The sequence below is a fragment of the Diabrotica virgifera genome, chromosome 10 (genome assembly GCF_917563875.1).
Source record: "Diabrotica virgifera virgifera chromosome 10, PGI_DIABVI_V3a".
Classification (NCBI taxonomy): domain Eukaryota; kingdom Metazoa; phylum Arthropoda; class Insecta; order Coleoptera; family Chrysomelidae; genus Diabrotica; species Diabrotica virgifera.
This window is the reverse complement of record NC_065452.1, coordinates 105213942-105232250: the sequence shown is the minus strand read 5'-3', so window position 1 is coordinate 105232250 and position 18309 is coordinate 105213942. Positions and strand designations below refer to the sequence as shown.

General features: G+C 33.9%; 1 protein-coding gene across 1 annotated transcript in view; it reads left to right on the top strand.

Annotated features, from left to right (window-relative positions):
* The window catches only part of LOC114332022 (exonuclease 1-like), a 74129-nt gene that overhangs the window by 55575 nt on the left and 245 nt on the right, over positions 1 to 18309 (top strand). The gene's annotated exons all lie outside the window — the stretch shown is intronic.

Here is an 18309-nt window from a genome sequence, read left to right as displayed (position 1 = left end):
GTACAAAGACGAAGCAAGTTTTCAATCCTAATAGCAAATAATTAATATTGAAAAATATCAAAAATTACTAAAAGATTTTTAAATTGAAAACTTACTGGTACATCCCCATGTAAACGCCTCCAAGACTTCTACAATTTGCAAGTCATATGGATGCTGCAGTAAAGACGATAGGGAAGGAATTCTAAACTTTGCAATTCAAATCCCCCGTCTGCAGCTGGCTAGGAACTGAAAGATGCACCATAGTTACTCTACTGAGTAATAAGAAAATAAAATAAAAATGTGTGTACCATTTTTATTTATTCGGCTGCAATACGAAGGAAAAACAATCTTACTTTTTAATTAGAATAAGGAGTGCAGCCAGTCCCTTTAACTGCAGTTTTCTGCTCTTATTGGAGCGTCATCAGAAGGAACGTAGGCACTGTTCTCCTTAATCCAATTAAATTGCATCGAAATGTTTTCCCAAATATTGCAGCCAAAATAATGGTATTGGGTGGCTAGCGCCATCTGGCCGTACAAAGACGAAGCAAGTTTTCAATCCTAATAGCAAATAATTAATATTGAAAAATATCAAAAATTACTAAAAGATTTTTAAATTGAAAACTTATTGGTACATCCCCATGTAAACGCCTCCAAGACTTCTACAATTTGCAAGTCATATGGATGCTGCAGTAAAGACGATAGGGAAGGAATTCTAAACTTTGCAATTCAAATCCCCCGTCTGCAGCTGGCTAGGAACTGAAAGATGCACCATAGTTACTCTACTGAGTAATAAGAAAATAAAATAAAAATGTGTGTACCATTTTTATTTATTCGGCTGCAATACGAAGGAAAAACAATCTTACTTTTTAATTAGAATAAGGAGTGCAGCCAGTCCCTTTAACTGCAGTTTTCTGCTCTTATTGGAGCGTCATCAGAAGGAACGTAGGCACTGTTCTCCTTAATCCAATTAAATTGCATCGAAATGTTTTCCCAAATATTGCAGCCAAAATAATGGTATTGGGTGGCTAGCGCCATCTGGCCGTACAAAGACGAAGCAAGTTTTCAATCCTAATAGCAAATAATTAATATTGAAAAATATCAAAAATTACTAAAAGATTTTTAAATTGAAAACTTACTGGTACATCCCCATGTAAACGCCTCCAAGACTGCTTCGTCTTTGTACGGCCAGATGGCGCTAGCCACCCAATACCATTATTTTGGCTGCAATATTTGGGAAAACATTTCGATGCAATTTAATTGGATTAAGGAGAACAGTGCCTACGTTCCTTCTGATGACGCTCCAATAAGAGCAGAAAACTGCAGTTAAAGGGACTGGCTGCACTCCTTATTCTAATTAAAAAGTAAGATTGTTTTTCCTTCGTATTGCAGCCGAATAAATAAAAATGGTACACACATTTTTATTTTATTTTCTTATTACTCAGTAGAGTAACTATGGTGCATCTTTCAGTTCCTAGCCAGCTGCAGACGGGGGATTTGAATTGCAAAGTTTAGAATTCCTTCCCTATCGTCTTTACTGCAGCATCCATATGACTTGCAAATTGTAGAAGTCTTGGAGGCGTTTACATGGGGATGTACCAGTAAGTTTTCAATTTAAAAATCTTTTAGTAATTTTTGATATTTTTCAATATTAATTATTTGCTATTAGGATTGAAAACTTGCTTCGTCTTTGTACGGCCAGATGGCGCTAGCCACCCAATACCATTATTTTGGCTGCAATATTTGGGAAAACATTTCGATGCAATTTAATTGGATTAAGGAGAACAGTGCCTACGTTCCTTCTGATGACGCTCCAATAAGAGCAGAAAACTGCAGTTAAAGGGACTGGCTGCACTCCTTATTCTAATTAAAAAGTAAGATTGTTTTTCCTTCGTATTGCAGCCGAATAAATAAAAATGGTACACACATTTTTATTTTATTTTCTTATTACTCAGTAGAGTAACTATGGTGCATCTTTCAGTTCCTAGCCAGCTGCAGACGGGGGATTTGAATTGCAAAGTTTAGAATTCCTTCCCTATCGTCTTTACTGCAGCATCCATATGACTTGCAAATTGTAGAAGTCTTGGAGGCGTTTACATGGGGATGTACCAGTAAGTTTTCAATTTAAAAATCTTTTAGTAATTTTTGATATTTTTCAATATTAATTATTTGCTATTAGGATTGAAAACTTGCTTCGTCTTTGTACGGCCAGATGGCGCTAGCCACCCAATACCATTATTTTGGCTGCAATATTTGGGAAAACATTTCGATGCAATTTAATTGGATTAAGGAGAACAGTGCCTACGTTCCTTCTGATGACGCTCCAATAAGAGCAGAAAACTGCAGTTAAAGGGACTGGCTGCACTCCTTATTCTAATTAAAAAGTAAGATTGTTTTTCCTTCGTATTGCAGCCGAATAAATAAAAATGGTACACACATTTTTATTTTATTTTCTTATTACTCAGTAGAGTAACTATGGTGCATCTTTCAGTTCCTAGCCAGCTGCAGACGGGGGATTTGAATTGCAAAGTTTAGAATTCCTTCCCTATCGTCTTTACTGCAGCATCCATATGACTTGCAAATTGTAGAAGTCTTGGAGGCGTTTACATGGGGATGTACCAGTAAGTTTTCAATTTAAAAATCTTTTAGTAATTTTTGATATTTTTCAATATTAATTATTTGCTATTAGGATTGAAAACTTGCTTCGTCTTTGTACGGCCAGATGGCGCTAGCCACCCAATACCATTATTTTGGCTGCAATATTTGGGAAAACATTTCGATGCAATTTAATTGGATTAAGGAGAACAGTGCCTACGTTCCTTCTGATGACGCTCCAATAAGAGCAGAAAACTGCAGTTAAAGGGACTGGCTGCACTCCTTATTCTAATTAAAAAGTAAGATTGTTTTTCCTTCGTATTGCAGCCGAATAAATAAAAATGGTACACACATTTTTATTTCAGTATATTTTATTTATCTCCTATATTCTTCTATTTTATTATATTATTATATTTATTCTATCTATTTTGTGAGCATCTATTTTTATCTTCATATTTCCCTTTCTGGTTATCATCCCTATCTATTTTGATCTACTGTCTTCGACAGGCATGAAAATTGGCCGTATCCATCCTTGAGTGTTGAGTGTCAAGTTGTCGTTCACTTGCATATCTAGCTAGCCTAACTCCATTCAGTTTGCATCTGTCTATTCATACTTGTATTATCAGGACATCCCACTTTCTTCTTCATCTTTGCATCTTCGTCTACTAATACTACTGCAAAAGAAGTATTTTCTTACTTCAGCCTCTCCAATGAGAAGCTATTTTCTTTTTATTTTCATTTTTGTTCCCATTTAGTTACACATTAGTTTCTTTTTTTTTCTTACTTCTGTTGGAGTTTATCATCCTCTTTACTTTCACTCCAACAGAACTTTTTCTTGTTTGTTACCATAGGCGTAACCAGAGGGGGGTTTTGGGGGTTATAACCACCCCCAATTGGGGTCTACTTTGACCTCTATACGCTTAACACCATTATGTGTTGTTGACAAATCAAGCCATTTTGAAGTTGTAACCCCCCCTTAGGATCATCCTGCTTACGCCGTTGTTTGTTACAAACTCCTCTTAATTCTTTCGCGGTTCTTGCTAGAATCGTTAGATCATCAGCAAACACCATGCACTGGTGCTCATTTTTCATGATGGTTTCTTCCACCTTCTTTGCTGCATTTTCTGATTACAGTTTCTAACACTAAGTTGAATAATGTAGTCAGTGCCGGATTTACCATTAGGCCGACTAGGCCGCGGCCTAGGGCCTCAAGCAAAAGGGGGCCGCATTTTTAGCAATTGTAAAAAAAAACTTTTTAGTAAAAAAATTTTACTAATTGAATTGAAATCAGTAAACAATTTTTCAAATAAGAGAATGGCTATTCTACTATACACGTGGTACGGTATTTTACAACGTTTTGACAAGAGTAGCAAAACATTAACTGCTACAGACTTGAATGTGACTTGCAACATACAAATCTCTAAAGGAGTATGCATTTAATCTGAGAGACAACTTTGATTCCTATGAAAAAAGAAGAAAAGAGTTGTCTAAAAATGAAACCTATATTCTTGAAATAAAAAGACGCCCGAAAAGAAAAGCTCTCCCTGGCTAAGACAAAGAAGATAAATCCACTGAATCCCACTTTAATGGCAAAGAAAACTTAACAATTCAATGTTGTAATTGACACGCTTTATTCAGAATTGAATGAAAGGTCCGAAGTTTATTTCAGTCTTAATGAAGAATTTGGATTTAAAACAACTTATCATCAATTTCCAATGAAGAAATCGGGGTAAACGTTTCTATTTTGACTAAAAAGTATCGAATCGACATAGATGGCGACTTTGGAGAAGAGAAGAGTGTGTACAGTTCAAAGGCTTTGTTGAAGATATGTTTGATGAAGAAAGAGAACCTCTTGACAACAAGATTACCAAGCCTCCGAGAAATAGACTTTTGGAGTATCTGAAAATCATTCATGAAAAACAGTTAACAACATTATCTCGGAATATGGACACGGTTTTGCGCATTCTACTATGCATGATGACAGCTAATGCATCTGGAGAAAGATCATTCAGCGTGTTGAAAATAATCAAAAACTACTTGAGTAACTCGACTTCTGACGAAGATTCTAGATTGTCTAGTTCGGCCAATTTTGTTTCAAATGCTGAGCTTTTTCAAGCCTTAGACTTGAAAAAGCTAGAAAAGTGAGTTTTTAGAGTTTAGATATGATATTTATTATAAGAGAATAATGACTTGAACGATCTAGAAGTTTATTTGTTGTATTCTTATGCCTGGTTGCACCAACAGATCTTAAGCTTAAGGCGTGCATTAACGAAACATGCGTTGCACCATTGAGTCTTAGATCAATTTTCAGCTTGCCACAATGGATTGTCATGTGGATTGCATTGATAAGAATTGAAAATTATGGTGCAACGTATGTGACACTTAAATCGGCCCTATCTATAAGCTGAGCTGGGTTAAGCTGGATCTTAAGATTTGTTGGTGCAACCAGACATTAATATTTTTATTTTTCAGTACCGTAGACTATTACTAGTACAGTTCATATTATTTTGCTTGTTCTTTTACTTATAATGTCTTTTCAACTCGGCTTTTTTTAGTTTTTTGTTGTCATCTGTACTTTTCCCTCCGAATGAAACAAATGGTTTTTAATTTTAACAATTTCCTACAATACTAATTATTTTTAATATAATCATTTTAGCAATATTAATAATTTTATAAATAACTGCTGTTTGCTAACATTTTGAATTATATATTTTCTATCTTCTTCTTAAGGTGCCTTCTCCATTACTGAAGGTTGGCTATAACTACAGCAAATTGTTCTCTATTTTGAGCGGTTCTTAGTATCGAATGTGTGTCCATGCCTGTCCAGTCTCTCACGTTTTTCAGCCAGGAGCATTTTCTTCTTCCTGAACCTCTTCTTCCTTCCACTTTGCCTTCCCAAAAGTTGTATCTTCCTCCTATGTAGGTAAATTATTTCCTAGATAACTCGTTTTTCTGTTTTTTACAATATTTAGGAATTCTCTCTCAGTCTCCATTCTTCTCAGCACCTCGTTGCTGGTCACGTGATCTGTCCAAGAGATCACGCATCCTTCGAAAAACCAACATCTCAAAGGCTTCTATAAATATAGAATTCTTTCTGTAAATTTTCTTTTTCGAAATTTCTATAATTAATATAGAAATTGTTAGAGCTATTTTGGGGTTTTAGCCAAATTTGCAAACCCAGATTATTTAATTAGTAAATATATTTCAACATATTTATGTCCGTATTCAAATAGAACATTAGAGGCATTTCAATTCATTTTTATGTTATACTTTGTATTATGAATTTTAAAAAGTAAAATTAAAATAAACGTTTTAATTATTATTATTATTATTAAGTCTTTATGCTTTAATTACATAATCGTGAAGTTATCGGGGGCCGCTCGGGGTAATTTGGCCTAGGGCCGCAAATACCCTAAATCCGGCACTGAATGTAGTGGATAAAGGATCTCCCTGTCTCAAGCCTCTTGCAACCGTAAATTGATCTCAAATTTGACAGTGCCAAGCAATTTCACAAGTAGAGTTATTTAGTGTCATTTTTACTAGGCTGATCAATTTTCTCGGTATACCCAAATGTATTGCTCGATACATTTTGACTTTATCGACTCTGCAAAGGAATTTTACCTTCATAACAAATTGTCTGTATCTCCTTTAAGAAGAAGATTTGGTCTACAGTAGATATGTCCTTTCTAAAGCCGGCCTGATACTCATGTAGGGTTCTTTCCGTATAGCAATTCAGTCTATTTCTCAATATTTTGTAAACAGAATCTAGTAGGACTATACCTCTATAGTTTTCACATTTCAGTTTGTCTCCTTTTTATGCAGCGGGCATATACGGGCCTCATACCAATCCGTTGGCATTATTCCATCATATTTTTCTCATACTTGCACTATTAGTTGATATATCTTTCTCTGCATTTGATCTCCACCAAACTTGATCATTTCTATACATATATCATTTTTCCCAGGACTTCTGCTATTTTCCATTTCTTGTATTGCTGTCACCATGTCCTCCTCTGTATGTTGCCTTTCAACTATCTCATCTTCTCCAACTGTCCAGGCCCAGTTGTCTACTGCTTCGTGCTCCATCTCACCATTTAATAATTCTTCGAAATGTTTTTTCCACTCCGTCATTATTTCTACTGGATCGCTAACTTTTCCGTCTTTACCTTTCATATAACTACAGTAGCTTTGGTAACCTTTTCCCATTTTCTTAACTTCCTGATAGAATGACCTCACGTCTTTGTTTTTGAACTTCTCTTCTAACTATTTTAATTTCAACTCATTGTGGTATCTCTTTTTCTTTCTACGCAGAACTTTCAGTTTTCCTCAAATTATTTTATATTTTAGTTTTTGCACACTCTATTATCTGTTTATAATTGTTGTTTAATCTGCTTCGTTTCTTTTGCTATCAACAAAACCAATCTTTGTTTGTACTTCTCTTGAAGTCGCACTTAACTATGTATTTTCTCTGTGCCGCCCAAAATCCCGACAGCCAAAATCCCGACAGCCAAAATCCCGACGGCCAAAACACCGACACGCCAGAATCCCGACATGCAACAATCTTCGCATAAGTAAAAATTCCGACTTTTGTTTAATACTTTTAATACAAAATACTTTTGTTTAGTAACAAAAAATAAAAAACTAATGGCCATAAACAAAAAACAAGAAATAAATGTAATTATATGTTAAAAAGAAACTTATCAAACCTGTCGGGATTCTGGCTTGTCGGGATTTTGGCCTGTCGGGATTTTGGCCTGTCGGGATTCTGGGCCTAGATTCCGTGCACTGTAGATATCTACAGTCGCTTTCTGTCGATGGCAGTTGTCATGAAAATATTTGAATTTTTAGTTTTAATTCAAGTATTTTCTTGTTTTACTAAGTGTCACTTCAGCATCAATTAGAGTATAACCTAGCAAAACTAGAAAATAATTCAATTAAAGCTAAAAATTCAAATATTTTCATGACAATTGACATCGATAGAAGGCGACTGTAGATATCTACAGTGCACGGAATCCAAGCCCTGGCGTGTCGGGATTTTTGCCGTCGGGATTGTGGCTGTCGGGATTTTGGCTGTCGGGATGTTGGGATAGACCCGTATTTTCTAACTAGCTTCTCCTGCGGCAGATTTAATTTGTTCCCAGGCTTGCTCTGTTTGTAAATTTTGATCATATTGTTGGACAATTTTATTTATTTCTTCTTCATATTTATTTTCAACTTCTACTTCCTTAAGTTTTTCAATACTGTTCTTTCTCTTCATTTTATTGTTCGTTTTCCCTTTTCCTTCCTTGGGTACTTTCCAAAAGTACTGAAAAGAACTATAATGTATGTGCAGTGGCGTAGCGTAGTGGGGGCAGCAGGGGCGGTCCGCCCCGGGAGGCACTTTTTAGGGGGCGGCAAAATTTAACAATGAATAATAAAAATATTTTGTAAATATTTGAACCATTTTATATTTTTGATATTTTTTGACTATTTTTATATAGTATGAACACTATTTAAGTGCAAAAACAGATACCAATTGGTCTAATTACAAAAACCATCAAGCAAAGGTAAGACAAATGATAAGACAGAAAAAAAATGAATCCTGGGATCAAAACTGTCAAAAAATAAATACGTATATAGGAGGAACCAGAAGTACAGAAAGCTGGAAACTTATTAAATCTCTTAGGACCAACGACAAGAAAAAAGATTTAATCTCACCAATTTCGTTAGAAACATGGGACATGTACTTCAGTAAACTGTTACAAGAAGATCGAAGAGAATTCAAAATAAAAGAAAATAACCAAAACATACGCGTCGAAGCATCTCCTATAAGAATCACGAAAAAGGAAGTAAAGGATATCTGTACTTCACTCAAAAACAAAAAAGCACCCGGACCTGGCAATATACCCTCAGAACTAATAAAATATGGAACTGAAAAACTATATGAACACCTGACAATACTCTTTCAAAACTGCATAAACAAAGTAGAGGTTCCAGCTGAATTTAAAACCTCTACCATTTCAACTTTACATAAAAAAGGAAACAAACAAAACTGCGACAATTACCGTGGAATAGCAGTTACTAGTACCATTAGTAAAATCTATGGGAAAATGATCAAAAATAGAATAGAAAGAGAATACACTGATATGGAGGCAGAAGAACAGACGGGTTTTAGAGCTGGTAGATCGACCATAGACCACCTTTTTTGTATCACTCAACTTATAGAAAAAAAGGTTGCTGTAGATCAAGAAGTCCACTTTTTGTTTGTTGATCTAAAAAAGGCCTACGATAGCATCCCCCAAAACAAGTTATGGAACACTCTAAGACAAACGAACATCAACTCAAATCTCATAACAGCAGTGGAAAAACTATATGATAACGCCAACGCCAAAGTTAAAATAGGAACGAATGTTTCCAAAGGTTTTGTAGTAGACAAAGGACTGAAGCAGGGATGCTGCCTATCGCCGACACTTTTCAAAATATATCTGGAACAAGCATTAAAACTTTGGAAGCGGAAGTGCAGCGGCATGGGTATACAATTAAATAATAACAACCTATACACTCTATGTTTTGCTGATGATTAAATTGTGATTGCCAACGATTATGACGATCTGGAATACATGACTCGGAAATTAATCGAAGAGTACAAAAAATGGGGATTAGAAGTTAACATAGAGAAAACAATGTACATGAACATCGGTGGCAACGAACAGAATCTAGTTTTAAACGACGGACAACACATTAAGTACAACAATAAATATTCTTATTTAGGAGTAGAAATCACGGACGACGGCAAATCAGATCAGGCTATAAAAAAACGAAACACTCAAGGTAGAAGGGCCATATCTCAACTAAATAGTATTATTTGGGATCAACATATATCCAAAAAAAAATAAACATCGAATATACAACACTATTATAAAAAGCATAGTAATGTATGGAAGTGACGTGTGGCAGTTAAAGACAACTACTGAAAGAACACTACAAGCCACGGAGATGGACTACTGGAGACGTGCCGCAGGAAAATCAAAACTCGAAAGAATTAATAACGAACGTATACGAGAGATTATGGGAGTCACACATACGATTGTCGAAGATGTAAGAGTACAACAACTAAAGTGATATGGACATGTGCAGAGAATGCCAGAACACCGTCTGCCAAAACAGATTCTAGATTGGTCACCACATGGTAAGAGAAAAAGAGGCCGACCCAGAAAGAGCTGGAGAGAAGGAATAGACAGAGAGATCCGAGAGAGAGGTTTAGACGAAGACCTTTGGGAAGATGGAGATGCATGGAGATTGGGCATCGGAAGACGTCGGAGGACGTTTTAAACCGATTATATATATATATATATATATATATATATATATATATATATATATATATATATATATATATATATATATTATATATATATATATATATATATATATATATACATATATATATATATATATATATATATATATATATATATATATTATATTTTTATCGCAACTACAAATTCGGACCGATTGAAAGGAGCACGGAAGTTTTCATTACATACTTATTTTGTGACGAATTCGGGGAATTCCTTTTCTTTGAATGATATTTTGTAGCGACTAGCAACAACGTCTATACTGACTTGTGGAAATTCCCCGTTTATGACTAAAAATCAGCACAATTTTTTTCGGCACTTTAGAACGTTGCTATTCTTTTTTTTTTTTCATCGACACATCGTTGGGAAGTTCTGATAGCAGCTACAGGCAAAAGAAGGATTCAAGACACGCGGTGGAGTGCAAGAGGCGATGCCGTAAATGTGACATGGCATCATTACAAAGACATTCTCGTCACTTTGGAAAAACTGACAGAGGCAGGTGAAAGCTTATACACTAGGACAGATGCAGGTGCTTTACTAGTTTCGATGCAGTCATTTTCCTTTCTTTGTTTTTTGGGCCTGTCGCTACCGGTGCTACATGAAGTGAATGATGCAGAAAAATACAAACAAGGAGACTTGACATAAGATTGTGCGCTCAGAAAGTAAATGCTTTGCAGATGATATTGACAGAGAAAAGAGAGGAATGAGCAAATTGCGCTGTAGGGTATGCAAAAATATGTATGAAGAACTTGGAATTTCCATTAAACCTCGGAGGCGCATACCAAGAAAGCATTAATAATAAAATAATAAAAATAAAAATAATAGAAACGTTAATAAAATCATTTTCTTGGAAAAATTGTGGCTTATTCCCATTAGAAATAGTTGATCAAGAAAGCATATTTTCGATGACGGAAAAATGAGTTGAGACGAAAGCTGTTTTCTTCGTTAGATAGAGTTATTGTAGAAGTTCGTGAGCATTTTCAACAGCAACAGAATTTAACGGATAAGTTTGTTTATCTTACGCCGGCTATATTATTTGATCCAGACAACACTGAATGTAATCTAGACTACGCATCTGACGAAATTGACGAGCAGGGTTTCAAGCTGGAAAAACTTCGACTGCGGACTTTCGTTGGTGCTACAGGCAACGAAATTGATTAATGCAGACTCACTTGAATTATTTAAATTTATTGTTAAATCCAAGCTGGAAGATACTCTGCCCAATATTTTAATAATGTTCCGAATATTTCTCACAGTTGCTATAAGCAAGGCCAGCTGTGAGAGGAGTTTTTCAAAATTGAAAATGATTAAAAATTATTTAAGATCGACAATTAGTACTCTACTAACTAATTTGGCTATTTTGTCTATTGAGCAAGAGGTGTGGGATGCGATAGACATTGACGGTGCAATAAAAAAATTTGCTCTTAAAAAAAGTAGACGTATAAATTTTTAATTGAAGACGTAAGTTTTGTTTTTAATTCTAACAAATACTCATATTACTTTTCAATAGAAATAAAAATATAGCATTATAGTATCGTTCTAGTTCTAATTAAAAATTGAAAGAAGTGAAAGAAGTATATTAAAGTGTGTAAATGTATTTTAATTTCCTTAGCTAAGCGCTTTCGACATAAAAGTCATCTTCAGAGCTAATGGTCAATATATAAAAAGTACCGGCTACTTAGGAATGTATTTTCTTGCATCGCATTAAGAAATTTGTAATTCAGGTCCACTGTACAACTCCGGCTGATGAAAGCTAGTTTTAATTTTTAGTTTTTCTATGGTAAAACAATAAAAACAACCACTGGGACGATACATACATATAAAATTTTTTTCATGCTAAAGGTTTTACCCAACCATTTTGAAGTAATATGAGCTGGTGACTGACTGACAGTGGTTGATGGTACGTTGGATTTTAAATGTTTTCATTCAGGAAAACATTTAAAATCCAACGTACAATCAACCACTGTCAGTCAGTCACCAGCTCATATCACTTCAAAATGGTTGGGTAAAACCTTTACCATGAAAAAAATTTTATATGTATGTATCGTCCCAGTGGTTGTTTTTATTGTTTTACCATAGAAAAACTAAAAATTAAAACTAGCTTTCATCAGCCGGAGTTGTACAGTGGACCTGAATTACAAATTTCTTAATGCGATGCAAGAAAATACATTCCTAAGTAGCCGGTACTTTTTATATATTGACCATTAGCTCTGAAGATGACTTTTATGTCGAAAGCGCTTAGCTAAGGAAATTAAAATACATTTACACACTTTAATATACTTCTTTCACTTCTTTCATTCATTTCAAGTGTGTACAAAACCTATCAGTCTTTCAACTAATTAAAAATTGATTTTATTTAATGTTGTCGATCGTTAAGGTGTACCTAATCTTAAGTGTTAGGTACCTAAGTTATATCAATGTATCTAATTGGTTAAAGTAAAAGAATTTTTGTATTAATAAACGTGATTGTAAAACTTAGATAAACTTTTTTATTTAAAATCCAACCTGTATAATGCAAAATAATGTTGACTGTTCTCGCCGAAAAGTTCTCTACAATTAATGTATGTAATGTTATACAATAAATTAAAATACCCAAATAAGAGGGCGGCAAAATTGTCTTCCGCCCCGGGCGGCCGACACTCACGCTACGCCAGTGTGTATGTGGTATTTTTGAAAAGATGGTTAAACGACCTTTAAAATGAGATATCATTCAATCCCCCTTTCCATTAAAGATTTTGGGGCTTGTTTCCGTTCCCGCTAGAGGGTTGATGTAATGTAGTTGAAAACTGGTCTACAAAATGTCCCCCTCACAACTAAATTTGACGTGTTTTTGCATCCGAAAGGATGCAAATTATAGAGGGTGGTAGGTGGTACCTTCTCAAATTGACACACTATATTCAAAATATACGTTGTATAATAGTGGTGATCGTATGGAGCCCGTCTAGTTCCTATCGTTGTTTTGAATGCATTTGAATATATTCCATGTACTTTGACTTTGGCTGAGTTTTTATCATACAGCTTTCTTATTAAGTTAATTAGGTGGTTAGGTACTCCCATATTTTTCATTATACTCCAGAGGGGAACCCACTGGGCCGTGCGGTGCTATGATGCGGTGAGGCAGCCGCATCAGGCGGCATCACAAGGGGGCGGCATAATCAGTAAAATCAAAATACAAATTGAGCCATTCAATAATTAAAAGTATATATAGAACCAAGTGCCAGGCGAAAATATTTAACTGGTGAAGGTTTAACAGAACTTATTTTGACAAATTTGGAAAAAATAGTCCTTGATTTTAAAACGGCTCAGAGGACAAGGTTATGATAACGGGGTTAATATGAAAGGAATAAGAAAGAGTGTGCAAAACAGAATATTTGAAAAATATGCGAGGGCGTTTTACGTGCCCTGCGCATGCCACCATAGTCATAAATGACGCAGCGTCTTCTACTACAGAAACAACAAACTTTTTTTTTGTATTATACAAGAACTGTACACTTTTTTTCTGGTTTTACAAAGCGTTGGGAAGTTCTGAAAAAAAAACATGTTTCACAACTAACACTAAAACTGTTGAATACTACTATTTAGATGGTTACTTCGAATAAATGCATTGAAACCTCTAAGCTTTCAATTTTGTGAAATACATAATGCCTTATTCGAAATAATAGAAGACGTCAACAATAATTCAGAAACTAAATTCAAAGCACGAGGATTAGTAATAAATATTAAAAATTATAAATTTATATGCGGTGTAGTTCTTTGGCATGAAATTTTTATTTAATATAAAATTCTTTATTTTATATAAATTCAGTCTCGAAGATGTTGCAAAATGCGTCAATTTGATCTGTGGATTAGCTCTCAACAAAGAAAGATAAATTTAAAGTAAATTTTTTCATCTATATTTTAAACATTGCCTTTGATTCTTTGATCGATTTTCGCTTTTAGAAATTCATAATAAGAATTTGAAATTGTTATATGATATTTTTAAATTGAGGGAAATATAAGAAAAGGGAAAAATTATAAAATACTAGAAAAATACTAGAAAATATTCGTTCAATACTTTTCATAGAAAATGAATCGGATATAGAGGCAAATGATTTTCTAGTTATTGCATGATTTATCCCAAATGATATCATACTCCATGAAACCTTTAGAGGTTTTGAACTATTTGTGCCAAAATAACCTAATTTCTTTATACCCAAATATAGTTGTATCACTAAGGGCCAGTATTATCTGTTCCGATTAAAACCCGGTTAGAGGAATTTTGTCATGCGAGATGCAGAAAGTACCACCCTAAGAATTTTATTAACACTCTGTCTCGGTAGCTTGGGGAAATAAGTTTTTCAAAATTAAAAATGATTAAAAACTATTTACGAAGCTCCATAAGACAAACAAAACTAAAAAAATTAGCACTTATTTCAATAGAGTCCTCACTAGCTGCTACTTTAGACTACACCAATCTGATTGACGAGTTTGCCAAAATTAAAATCAAAAGGATAAAATTGTAATTTTCATAAATGTTATTTAGTGTTAATACATATTATTTCATTTAATTTAAAGTATGTTTTGTTTTTAAAATAAAAGTTTCCGTTCATTTTATGTAATTTCATTTAATAAAAATAAATACTAGTATTAAGTTTCAATAATATTTAGGGGGCGGCATTTCGAAGACTTGCATCATATTGGAAAGATGTACCGCACGGCTCTGGGAACCCGGGACCCATTTTACTGAATCGAAAACCTTCGTTTGTGTATGTATATTGCATATGGCTTGTGTAAAGCCATGGGCACCCATATAAAAAATTTTAGGGGGGGCAGACGTGATGTTGCACATTACATTGTGTATACTTTAGATGACAATATACACCCGAATGTATAGTTTAAAGCACCCGAAAAGCCGGGGGGGCAAGGCCCTCCCTGTCCATGACTATGGGCGCCTATGAACAAAGCAGCGTTGGTATATTGTGCTAATTCGCTTTTTCTATTATCTGTCTGCTATTCAATATCTGTTCATGCATTTCTTTTCTTGGTACGAATCCGCATTGTTCCTCGGCTATCTCAGGAATTAAATAATTAAATAGTTAATTAAATTAAATAGCTCTTTAGCCGTTCATTTGTTGATATGTAGCAGGATTTTGCTTGCATGAGGAATACGGGCAATGGTTCTGTTATTTTGATCTTTTTTTTTACATAGTGATCTTTTTTTATATAATTGCTTATTTTGTATAATATTTATTTATACACTCACCGGCACAAAAAACCGCCACCCCAAAAAATGGGTCATTTTTAATGTCTTGTATTTCCTAAACCTGATGTCCGATTTAAGTAATTCTTTTAATATGTTATAGCCTTATTCTTTAACAATATCGCTGTAATAATATTGTTGCTAGACAGGTACATTCTCATTGTATACAGGGTGTACGAATCAAACTGTGTTTTTTTTCTCAAACTTTGGAACATCCTGTGGAATGATCTAGCTTTTATAAAATACTGAAATTAAAACCCAACTATAGCCTCAGGTTTTCTTAACATTATGTTATTTGTTTTATTCGCTTATGTTGGATAATAAAAAAGTTAGGCACTTTAACAACTACCCCTGTTTTTCGTCAATATAGGGTGTTTTTAAATAAGTGCGGCAAACTTTAAGGGGTAATTCTGCATGATAAAATAATGACAGTTTGCTTTATAAACGTATGCCCGCAAATGCTTCGTTTCAAGTGCGGCAAACTTTAAGGGGTAATTCTGCATGATAAAATAATGACAGTTTGCTTTATAAACGTATGCCCGCAAATGCTTCGTTTCCGTGATAGGGGTGTTGAAATTGTTCTTACAAACTGACGATTTATTTATTGCTCTAAAACGGTTTGTGATATGCAAATGAAATTTGGTAGATTTTAAGAGGTAGTTATTGCGCATTTTTTGGCATACAATTAAGAATTTTATATTCACCATTGGCGTGTATACGGGTATAAACATTTTAGATATATCCCGTAGTCCAATAGTTCATTTCCATGGCCTTAATTTTTGATTTGTTTCTTTGGTTTATTTCACAAAGTTCGGCGCCGTACAACCCAATACTTTCTATTATATAGGCAACGGTAGTGATCTTTTTTTTGCATAGGGATAAAGACATATCGTATATCTACGACATCATAAAGGGCCTAGCCGGGTAAGATGATGAAAAATGCCCCCAACTCGATTCGAATTCTATATAGGTCACCGTTTGGCACATATAGAGAAACTCACTTTCTGAAATTTTTAGCCCCCTAGGTAGTCACGTGACCCACCTAGAGCCTAATTAGGCCTTTTATGTCTTTATTTTTTATCTCACCCGCAGAGCTAGCGAAAAACTTTAAATAAAAAAGTTGTAGCTTTCAAAAAGTTCTGTCCGAATTTTTTTTTAATTTTTGGCGGGAAATTTAAATTTTAGGACGATTTTAAAATTTTAAATGAGTATAAAAAATAACTAAGACAATTCGTTCTCACAAAAAAAATTATAACGTATTTTTGCATAATGTTTCACCCTGAATTTTTTCAACTTTTTAAAATTGGTGAAACGTACTTTAAAAAATAAAGAACCGACTTTTTTCGCTTTTTTTGCTTTTGTTACAATTTTATACGGGGTGTTTAAAAAAGGTAACACCTCACTAGGATAGGTAAAATACCGAAAGACAATTTTGGCTGCTTAATAAAAAAAGAATGTGTGTGTACTTTGTACGCACGTAAGAAGTTATACTTCTATTATATGATTTCAACGAAATAAATGTACTTAAAAGTTTATTTGTATTTTATTTAATTAATAAACTAATTTTGATATTACCACTTTCAAAAATTTTTTATTAAAACAACACCAAAAATTAAAAAAAAAAAAGGATAACAATCGTCCGTGTCAGGATTTGAACCCGGGACCTTCGCGTTATGTAGTCGAATGCTCTACCAATAACCCATCAGGCTTTTGTTTTTACGGCTTCTGGAACGTAATTACAAACGACGGTGACAAATAGATCAAGTGAAGTATTAAATATAAAAATGTTTAAAATACTTATTATCTTACTGCCAAGGAAGACAAATCCAAAGACACAAAAATTATAATAAATATATTTACTAAAAACACTAATATATTATTTTCAAACCTTAGTTGCGCTGATACATACATAAATTGGATGATTTAGCAACTAACAACATACTGTCTGTGTGCGCATGCGCCAGGGAATGTAAAAATTCACCCTCGTGCCTAAAGAAATATACCTTCAAAAATTTTTGTAATGCCATCCATTTTCAAGATACAGGGCGTTGAAGAAAACAAAATTTTACACATTTATTACGATTTTGCCGAAACTACTGGCAACATTGTAATAAAATTTGGCAGATTTTAAGAGGTGGTTATTGTGCATTTTTTGACATGCAATAAAGAATTTTATATTCATCATTGGCGCACATACGAGTAATGGTCTGAATTTTTAAAGAATAAAGATAGTACGCCGCTGACATATTTCAAATTATCAATCATTTTTGAATTCTTCGTTCCATTTGTGACAAAAAATTTATCTTCCCTTTTTTTCATACGACACGCAGTTTTCATGCAAAAAATAAAATATCTTAATACTTCCAAAGTATTGGAATTAAGTTTTTATATGGATGAGTTACGAGTATAAGTAGGTATAGAAACTTAACAGTAGCGTATAATAGTAGTAGTTCGAATACTTTGTAAGGGTTAAGATGTTTTATTTCTTGTATAAAAATGGCGTGTCGTATGAAAAATGGGAAGACAGATTTTTTATCGCAAATGGACCGAGGAATTCGAAAATGATTGTTAATTTGAAGTATGTCGGTGGCGCACTATCTTATTCTCTTTAAAAAGTTCAGACTATTACCCGTATGCGCGCCAATGATGAATATAAAATTCTTAATTACATATCAACAAATGCACAATAATTACCTGTTAAAATCTGCCAAATTTTATTACCATGTTGCCAGTAATTTCGCCAAAATCGTAAAAAATGTGTAAAATTGTGTTTCCTTCGCGCCCTGTATATTGAAAATGGATGGCATTACAAAAATTTTTTATCAAGCAAACCCCATTTGTTTTTTAGTTTTTTACCTATCCTAGTGACGGTGTTACCTTTTTTAAAACAACACCATGTATAAAATTGCATCAAAAAGCAAAAAAAAAACAAAAAAATGCGGTTTTTTATTTTTTAAAGTACGTTTTACCAATTTTAAAAATCTGAAAAAATTTAGGGTGAAACATTATGCAAAAATACACGTTATAAATTTTTTTCGTGAAAACGAATGTCTTAGTTATTTTTTTATACTCACTTAAAATTTTAAAATCGTCCTAAAATTTAAATTTCGAATTCGAATTGAGCTGGGGGCATTTTTCATCATCTTATCCGGTTAGGCCCTA